At 29.4% G+C, this 7999-nt stretch overlaps 2 pseudogenes across 2 annotated transcripts; one reads left to right on the top strand and one right to left on the bottom strand.

Moving 5' to 3' along the window:
• Positions 1-2201: 2201 nt before the first annotated feature.
• Positions 2202-4090, top strand: LOC111302746 (uncharacterized; annotated as a pseudogene). The gene is made up of 2 exons (XR_016327145.1): positions 2202-2431; positions 3408-4090. The product of XR_016327145.1 is annotated as an uncharacterized LOC111302746 (transcript).
• Positions 4091-4192: 102 nt separating this feature from the next.
• LOC111302748 (zinc finger A20 and AN1 domain-containing stress-associated protein 8 pseudogene) lies at positions 4193-6730 on the bottom strand (annotated as a pseudogene). Its single transcript, XR_016327146.1, has 3 exons — positions 6648-6730; positions 6439-6512; positions 4193-5036 (listed from the first exon to the last, which is right to left on the bottom strand). The product of XR_016327146.1 is annotated as a zinc finger A20 and AN1 domain-containing stress-associated protein 8 pseudogene (transcript).
• Positions 6731-7999: the final 1269 nt, after the last annotated feature.

Raw genomic sequence — 7999 nt, 5'->3', positions numbered from 1 at the left:
TCTTTCCAAAAGATTAATAAAAATCTAACTTTTAGAAATAATTATGAAAATTGAGTTTGCTTCAAAAGTTTGCCCAAATGTTGGAAACTTTTAGAGAGGTTCTTAAAAAACTTCAAACCCCTAAACCTTAAAACATTAAAACCCTAAAAATCTTAAAATCTCAAAACCCTAAAATCCTGAAACTCTAAAAAATCTTAAACCCTAAAATGAAGCTTTAAACTCTAAAAGCTAGCCACACCCTAAAACCAACTCACACCCAAATTTCCTAAACCTTAAAATGAAATCCTAAGCTTTGAAAACTAGCCAGAACCCTAAGTTGCCCAAACCAAAAACCATCCTAAAATTCTAAAAGTACATATGAAAAACTTATATGAAATAATATACTCTTAAATACCATCTAAAAGATGGAATATTTAGAAAATTTTATTTCATCAAATTTTTTTTTTTCGTACAATTCCTTAACCAAAAATAATAATAAGATTAAACAAAAGAGTAAAAAAAATCACTAAAAATGGGATCTCAAATATAAATAGTCACACCTAAACTTTGCTTAAATTTTAGGGAATCAGGGTGGTTTCCTTATATCTAAGGACTCGATGTCAAATTGTATTTCATCTTCATGCATAGCATCCGATGGCATACATGCACCTATTTATTATTATTTACACTTGTTTTGCATGTTTATGCCTTTAATTATTGTTTGCTAGTTGATAGTACAATCATTAGTTTTTTCACATAAAATGTTTTAAAAAATGTATGCTATTTAAAAATGTGGAATTATAAAATAAAACAAAAAGAATATTCTAAGAGAAATAATTCTTTGTACTCTATCTAAATATTGGAGAGTTACCAATAATTATTATCTATAAAGAATATTATTTTCATTTTCAAGAAATATTGTGGTGAATCTTAGGTGAAAAGAGTTATTTTTAAAAGTTCTATCCAGATGTTGAAGAATTTTAAGGTAATTCTTTAATTTAAAGATTTTTACAATATTCCTAAACAAAAACTTTTAATAAAATTAATTTTCTTCTTCAAAAAGTGAAGGGAATTGTTATTGAATTTTAAATCGAAACCATTTTATCTAACACTGAAGATAACACATGATTAATTAATACTAATTTTCATAGATGCTGTGGGAGTGTTAATATTTTTTCACGCATAATTGATTCTCAAATCCAATTATGTTTTTATATGCCAAAATTGATTTTTTGATAAATTTTAAATTCATTTTATTACTTTATCAAAAAGATAAATTTTTTTGTGACTATTTACACTATAAAAAAAATTGTAGCAACTCTCCCTATTTTTTTCAAATTTAAAATTTTATATCTAGTGGTTCCAAAATGTTATAACACATGTGTGATTGTGTTATAATTTTTGAAAATTTTATGAACTTTTGATTTAATTCATTGCATTTTTTGAATTTTTATCTTTTTTCATTTCCCATTACTTATATTATCTATCTTTTTGTTTACTTTTGCTTTTCTTTTAACGATAATAATAATAATATTTAAAAGGAAGAAAATTATGAATATTTGATTCAATTCTTGACAAACTTTCTTATTTGAAATTTTCATTTTCTCTCTCTTCACGCTTTATATATTTTTTCATATTAATATGAAGAAATAATAAAAATAATAATTTTTAAATTAAAAATAAAAAATCATGTAAATCTAAGAACTATTACATGGCAACAATTTTTTAATATTTTAATTGTAAGAAATAAAAACTAATAATTGTTTAAAAGTTTATTTAGATAGATGATTAAATTAGTTCTGTTGAAATTAAAAATAATAATAAAAGTTATTATAATTATAATTAAAAATAAGTTATTATAGCTTTAATTAAAAATTTTAATAAAAATTTTATATTAAATGAATCTCACTAAAATTAACATTTAGATTTTATGATCATTGGTCATAAAAAATGGTAATTGATTGCCACGTGATAGCCAATTATCCAAAGAAGTAACTTTTATATAATGTATGTATGAATTTATAGATTAATAGATATAGACAGGGATTTTAGTTAGTAATAGTTAAATTTTTTTAATATAATTTATTGATAAAATATTAAATTATTAAATTCAATGATCAAAGGGCAAATCTTAACCATATCATTTTTTTTTTTTTTCATTTTACTCTACAAAGTTGCTGTGCCTTATTATTATTATTATTATTTAACTTTTGCCCCAAGAGTATAAAATACTCTATAAAGAAAAAAACAAAGAAAAAATTTCCACAAATAGAACAGAAATTTTGGATCGGAAAAGAATGAAGGCGGTCATACTCCGCAAAACCACTCCGTCAAAGCTCTTGGTACTGCCGTCCAACCATCAGTATCAAACATAGCTTCTCTCTGTTTTTATGTTACAAACATTTCTAAAGATCTTTTGTGGGGTTTCACTATACCGCAGCTTTTCTGTACGGTGCGTTTTGTTCTCTCAATTTTCTTCTTCATTACTGTTTCTAATCCTTTTTTCTTTTAGGTCTTTATACAATTTCTTTGGTTGTTTCAATATGATCATATTTATTTAACTCTAACTAATGGCTGGAAGCTCTTTTATGTATAGGAGAAATTATATCTTGGTTTTTTTTTCCCTTTTTAAGATGGATTGGAGCGTGTGCTTTGGCATTTTTCTGCTTTTGGGATCCAGTTGATTGATGGGTTGTTAAGCTTTTTTAAATCCCATTCTGGGTTTTGGATGATTTATGTTAGTAATTAATTTCTGGGTTTTTTTGTGAGTTTGAATGCTTATTTAGTTTCATGTCTCTTTTTCTAATTTTGGGGCTAAATTGATGGCTTAGTTTCTTTTTATCTTTTGTTTTGTTTTAGTCCCTATGAAAGTTGAAGAAAAAGCTGCTGAATTGTCTTTTGAATTTCTTGATGCTTTCCGTTATTAGGTGCTAACTGCTGGAACTTTATTCTCTTCTACCTGCTTCATGAAAAAAGATACTTTCGTTTATATCTCGTGTGCTTGTTTGATTTCCTCACGAGTCGCAACCCACAAAAGTGAATACTCCCTGCCTCCCAAAATGTCTTGCAAGTTACTGCATGATTATTTGATGTTATAATTCTTGATTTAATTAAATCGTAGACATGAATGCGTTTCAAATGAATTTTATACTTGATTTGGATGATATTGAAGCCGTCATCAATAATAAGTGTTTATTTATCCAAATTACACCTGATTGGATATCGGATTTGAGAAGTAGACTGAGTTACACTTTTATGATGATTAGTTACAATTTTTTGCTTGAAAAAGTTTTAAGCAAAACCCAGATCTTAAATCTACCTGAATTTCTGAATATTTAGTGAGCATTTGCTTTCATTCGAGCTGCCTGCATAATAATGAATGCACATTCTTTTGGTGGACTGTTTTTTTGTTCTTTATCTTTGAACAGCATTAGAAAGATTGTGATGGTGAAAGCATATGCTCAAGAGCACGTTTACAAGCATCCATGGGAGCGAGTAACTTCTGCATCTTGGCGCAAGTTTGCTGACCCTGAGAATAAACGTACCTTGTCTCATATTCTTGAAGTTGACACATTGAATCATAAACTTGAACCTCTCTCTGGTAAGCTTTACATTTACGCTACTCTCGCTCTTACCTGCCATGCTTCTGGGCCATGGTTTATTAAAAGAAATCATTGGCCAAGATATCTGCAACTATGTTGAATCGACAGTTGTTGATGCCCAATCTAAATCAATGCAACTTACAACCCGTAATGTCAGTCTTCAGAAGTTTATAGAGGTAGAGGAGAAGATACGGTATGATCCTCACCCAGATAATCTAACAGGCTGGACGATTTGTGAACAGGAAACTAGTATTCGTATTAAGCCATTATCAGCCCTGGCATCCATGGCGGAAAAAGTTGAGCAACGATGTGCTGAGAGGTTTATGCAAAATAGTGTTAAGGGCAGAGAGGTTATGGAGAGGATCTGTAAGTATCTTGAAGCTGAATTTAGCTGGATGGCTCCATAATTCTGACTTTCCACACTTAAAAGAGTAGGGAATAACAAAAAAATTGTAAGACGCAAAACTACCAAGGTTAATTTTGATTGCCCTTTCTAGACTCGGTGCAAAGTTTTACGTATTCCATGTCTCATTATCTATTCTGGGAACCACGTTCGCTTGTAGAAGGATAATGCAAGGAATAGCATAATTGAAAATTTACACAGCCACCCCTGAGAACATATCATCTTGAAATTGCACATTCAATTTTAAAAGGCAGAACTAGGGCGACATGCCAGATGAAACAGAGCGTGACATACAAATGATCCATCAAACCACCACAGATTAAGACAAATACTGACGGCAACATTACAAATTTTCGCCAATCACAAGATATAGAGTTCTTCATAGTGCATAGATGTCCTAGATAGCCATCTCCCAGCATATATGACATAAATAAGGACACCTGAAAAGATTAGCGGCCAACTCAGGAGTGCCTCGGGAGAAAAATGAGCGAGACATGCTTAAGCACATGTAACTTCGTCTCCATTGTACTTAGAATTTATCAAGTTTCTCAGCCTTGACAACTGGATTGGCTTTAGCTATTGCGTCACGTGCAGCAGTGCGATAATCGAAGGGGCAGTCATGTTTGTCTGAGTAGCGGTGTGATGTACAGAAAAGGTTACCACAGCGACATTTGAACCCTGTTAAACCAACCATCTTTTTGCAACTGCTGCACCGGTTTGCACCCTCCTTCGGCCTAGCCTGCAGGCTCTCCGCTGAGCCAGAAGCACGGGATGGTTGAATGGTTTTTGGCTCCACAGAATTTTGCACATCTACAACATTAGCAACAACGGTTTCATTCCCATTGCTAGTTGATGACCCATTCATAATATTATCGATAGATGACACAGCAAGTTTAGCATGCCCCTGTTTCAATATCATATCCTTGTGGCACTTGGAGCACATGTTCATCGTAGCTGCACTTCCATAGAAACCACAATTATTAATGCACAAAATAGGACGTTCAGGAGGAGCTTGGCATCCTGTCTTCTCATGGTCCATTTCTTCACCTCTCCTGCACCAAATACATTTAAATATGAGAATCTAACAGGTAAGATTGACAAATGCTAAGACCCATAGACAATTCACACTTAACGCTAGTTGACTAATACATTATGTCACCAGTAAATTGAAAAGAACCTGTATAATACTGATAGCAACCATTTCTTTTCTTCTTTTCTAGTCACAATCAAGCAAAGAAAGCAGAACTCTACAAGATATAAGCACTATCCACTAATGTATATATCTGTAAGTGTGTCTGCATATTTATGATCTAAAAGATATCCTTGAAAAGCAAATACTATCTTAACCTGGGGCAGCAGGAAATTTCCCTTACAAATTAAAAATTCATTCCACAGAAAAGCACTGCAAGATATTAATAACCCATGCTTAATTAAATTGCAAAATTAACATGCTACCTAGTCAACCACTTGGAAACTAGTGACAAAGATGTTTGGTTAAGATGCAATTGAAAATATTAACATGAAAGTACGTAAACTCTAAATTGAATTATTGAAATTCTCTAATACAACGATTAAACAAGACTTCCTATTTTCAGAAAAAAAAAAAAAAAAAACATATATATTTATATATATAAGGAAATGAATGCCAAAACATCTTATTTACAATCTACCCCATATGGTAATGCGTATAAATGGCACGTCCAAAGCAAATTACATGCTAAAGAAAACGAATTATTGGTGCTAGTAGTGGCAGTTCCATGCCTCTTGACGAAGTAACAAAAGAAAACGAATCATCCATTTGATTAGCTGATCAAAAAGCTATCAACTTGAAAGTAAACAGAGGTTAACACTGAAAGCTAAGAATAGACGCATACACAATCAATTGGTAACATATTAAAAACAAGATGCGATTCTCTCCTAAATTTTGGCTAGCTTGAATAACAATGTTTAATGCTGCTCTCTAAATTGCCAATCTGCTCATAATTCATCAACACTGAGTAGGAAAACCTCCTGCCAAAGCATACCGCTTCTTTCAGAGAGTATTGTTTTTCATTGATAAGTAAAAATCTCACATCGTTTTTAACTAATTCTCTTTAAAAAAATCTCTTATGTTTATTTCTTTTTCCCTTTGACTCTAACATCAAAAGCAAGAAAAACCATCAAAACACATATACATACCAAGTGAACAAACAAAATTAAAAGAATGTCAAAACAACATAATTATACCCATAAATTTATTTATTTTTCCTTAATCATAATCATCAAATTAAAGAATTAAAAACATATAATAATAATAATAATAATAATAATAATAATAATAATAATAATAATAATAATAATAATAAAAAAGTAATATATCATTAACATGCACCATCACACCAAACTTTAATAATAATAATAATTCAACCTAGCTATCAAAAAAAAGAAAAAAAAAAAGATGGGAAAAAGGGTAACCTGTTAGCTGGAGAAGTTAGTGAAATGAGTCCTAAAGCCGATCTCAGAGACTCAAAAACGCATCCGATGAGCCCCTGTTTTAAGAGGTCAAATAATATCAACCCAAAAAATTTTAAAAATCAACTAAAACCAAATAAACCCATAACAGTTACACCAAAAATTGAAGAAATCAGAAACAAAATATCAAGAAAAGAGATCAAAACCCTAACCCTAGAATTTATGGACCAGATCGCCCAGGATTGAGCCACAGAAAAGCAAAAGCCCCAAGTGAGAAGACCAAGAGAGAGTGAAGAGAGATTTTTATTTTTTTTTTTGCTTTCCTTTTTCTTTTTTTTTGCGTCTTCAATTTGATAATTTTTAAATAACTTTTTATATTACTTTTATTATTATTATTATTATTATTAGGTTTCCCTGCAAACGAACATTCTTTGCTGACTTTTTGTATTACCTTATTATTATTATTATTATTATTATTATTATTATTATTATTGAGTTTCCGCAACCGAACATTTTTTACTGAGGAGGTGACGTGGGCGACTCCAATTGGGTGGCAAGATAATTTTGCCATTCCTGTTTTCTCCTTCATTTAAATAGAATAACGGTTTTGCCACGGAGGGATGATTTTGTCACCGTGATAAAGATTATTAATAATAAAAAAACTAATAATATCAACACACCCTTATATAAAATGTATTTCCAACAGATCTGAGAGTGCCCCCAAGCGCGGATCTTTAACGGGGAAAGTGGAGGACAGCTGCCACTGAGGTCCTAATATCCTTAAAAGTTATTACAAAAGTTCTTAAAATTTTTATTTTTTTTATAATTTACCTCCACCAAAAATAAAAAAATAAAATATATATATGATATTCTTATAAATGTTTGAAAGAACAAAATTATAATTGCAATATAAATAATTTGTTTTACAAAAAAAATAAGGTCATTTGTATAAATACAAATAAAATAAACATTTATAAATAAATTTTTATTCAAAGATCAACATTTCATTTAAAAAACAATAAAAGTAAAATAAAAAGTGATCTTCTTTCTACTTCATTTATAATTTTTTCCTTAGTCCAAACCTATAAAAATTACAGTAAATAGAGAATAGAAGTAGAGAAATAACAAGAAGACAAAAAAATTATCCAATAAACCAAAGAAACAAATTAAGGAGTAAACATTTTTTTTTCTTCCATCAATATATTTAAGTAATTACTTTATTTTTGGATTTTTTCTTTGTATTTATTATCATTTGTTTATGTGATAGAATAGTTGTTTACCATATAAATTTTTTTATATTAGTAAAATAATTTGATTTGGTGCTTAATTTATGATTTATTTATATTTATATTTATATTTATATTTATATTTATATTTATATTTATATTTATATTATAAGTGGATTAAGATCGAAGAATATTGTATTTTCTTAAGTTGATCAATGAAATAATTTAATTTTTATGAAATTATTTTATATATATAATTATATTATTTAATTAAAATTCAAAATGCATAATAAAATATGTATGTTGATTTTGTTTGCATAATTACATTTCAATATCTA

Source organism: Durio zibethinus, chromosome 13 (genome assembly GCF_047325235.1).
Source record: "Durio zibethinus cultivar Kanyao isolate XHJ-2024 chromosome 13, ASM4732523v1, whole genome shotgun sequence".
NCBI lineage: Eukaryota > Viridiplantae > Streptophyta > Magnoliopsida > Malvales > Malvaceae > Durio > Durio zibethinus.
This window is presented reverse-complemented; position numbering and strand designations above follow the sequence as displayed.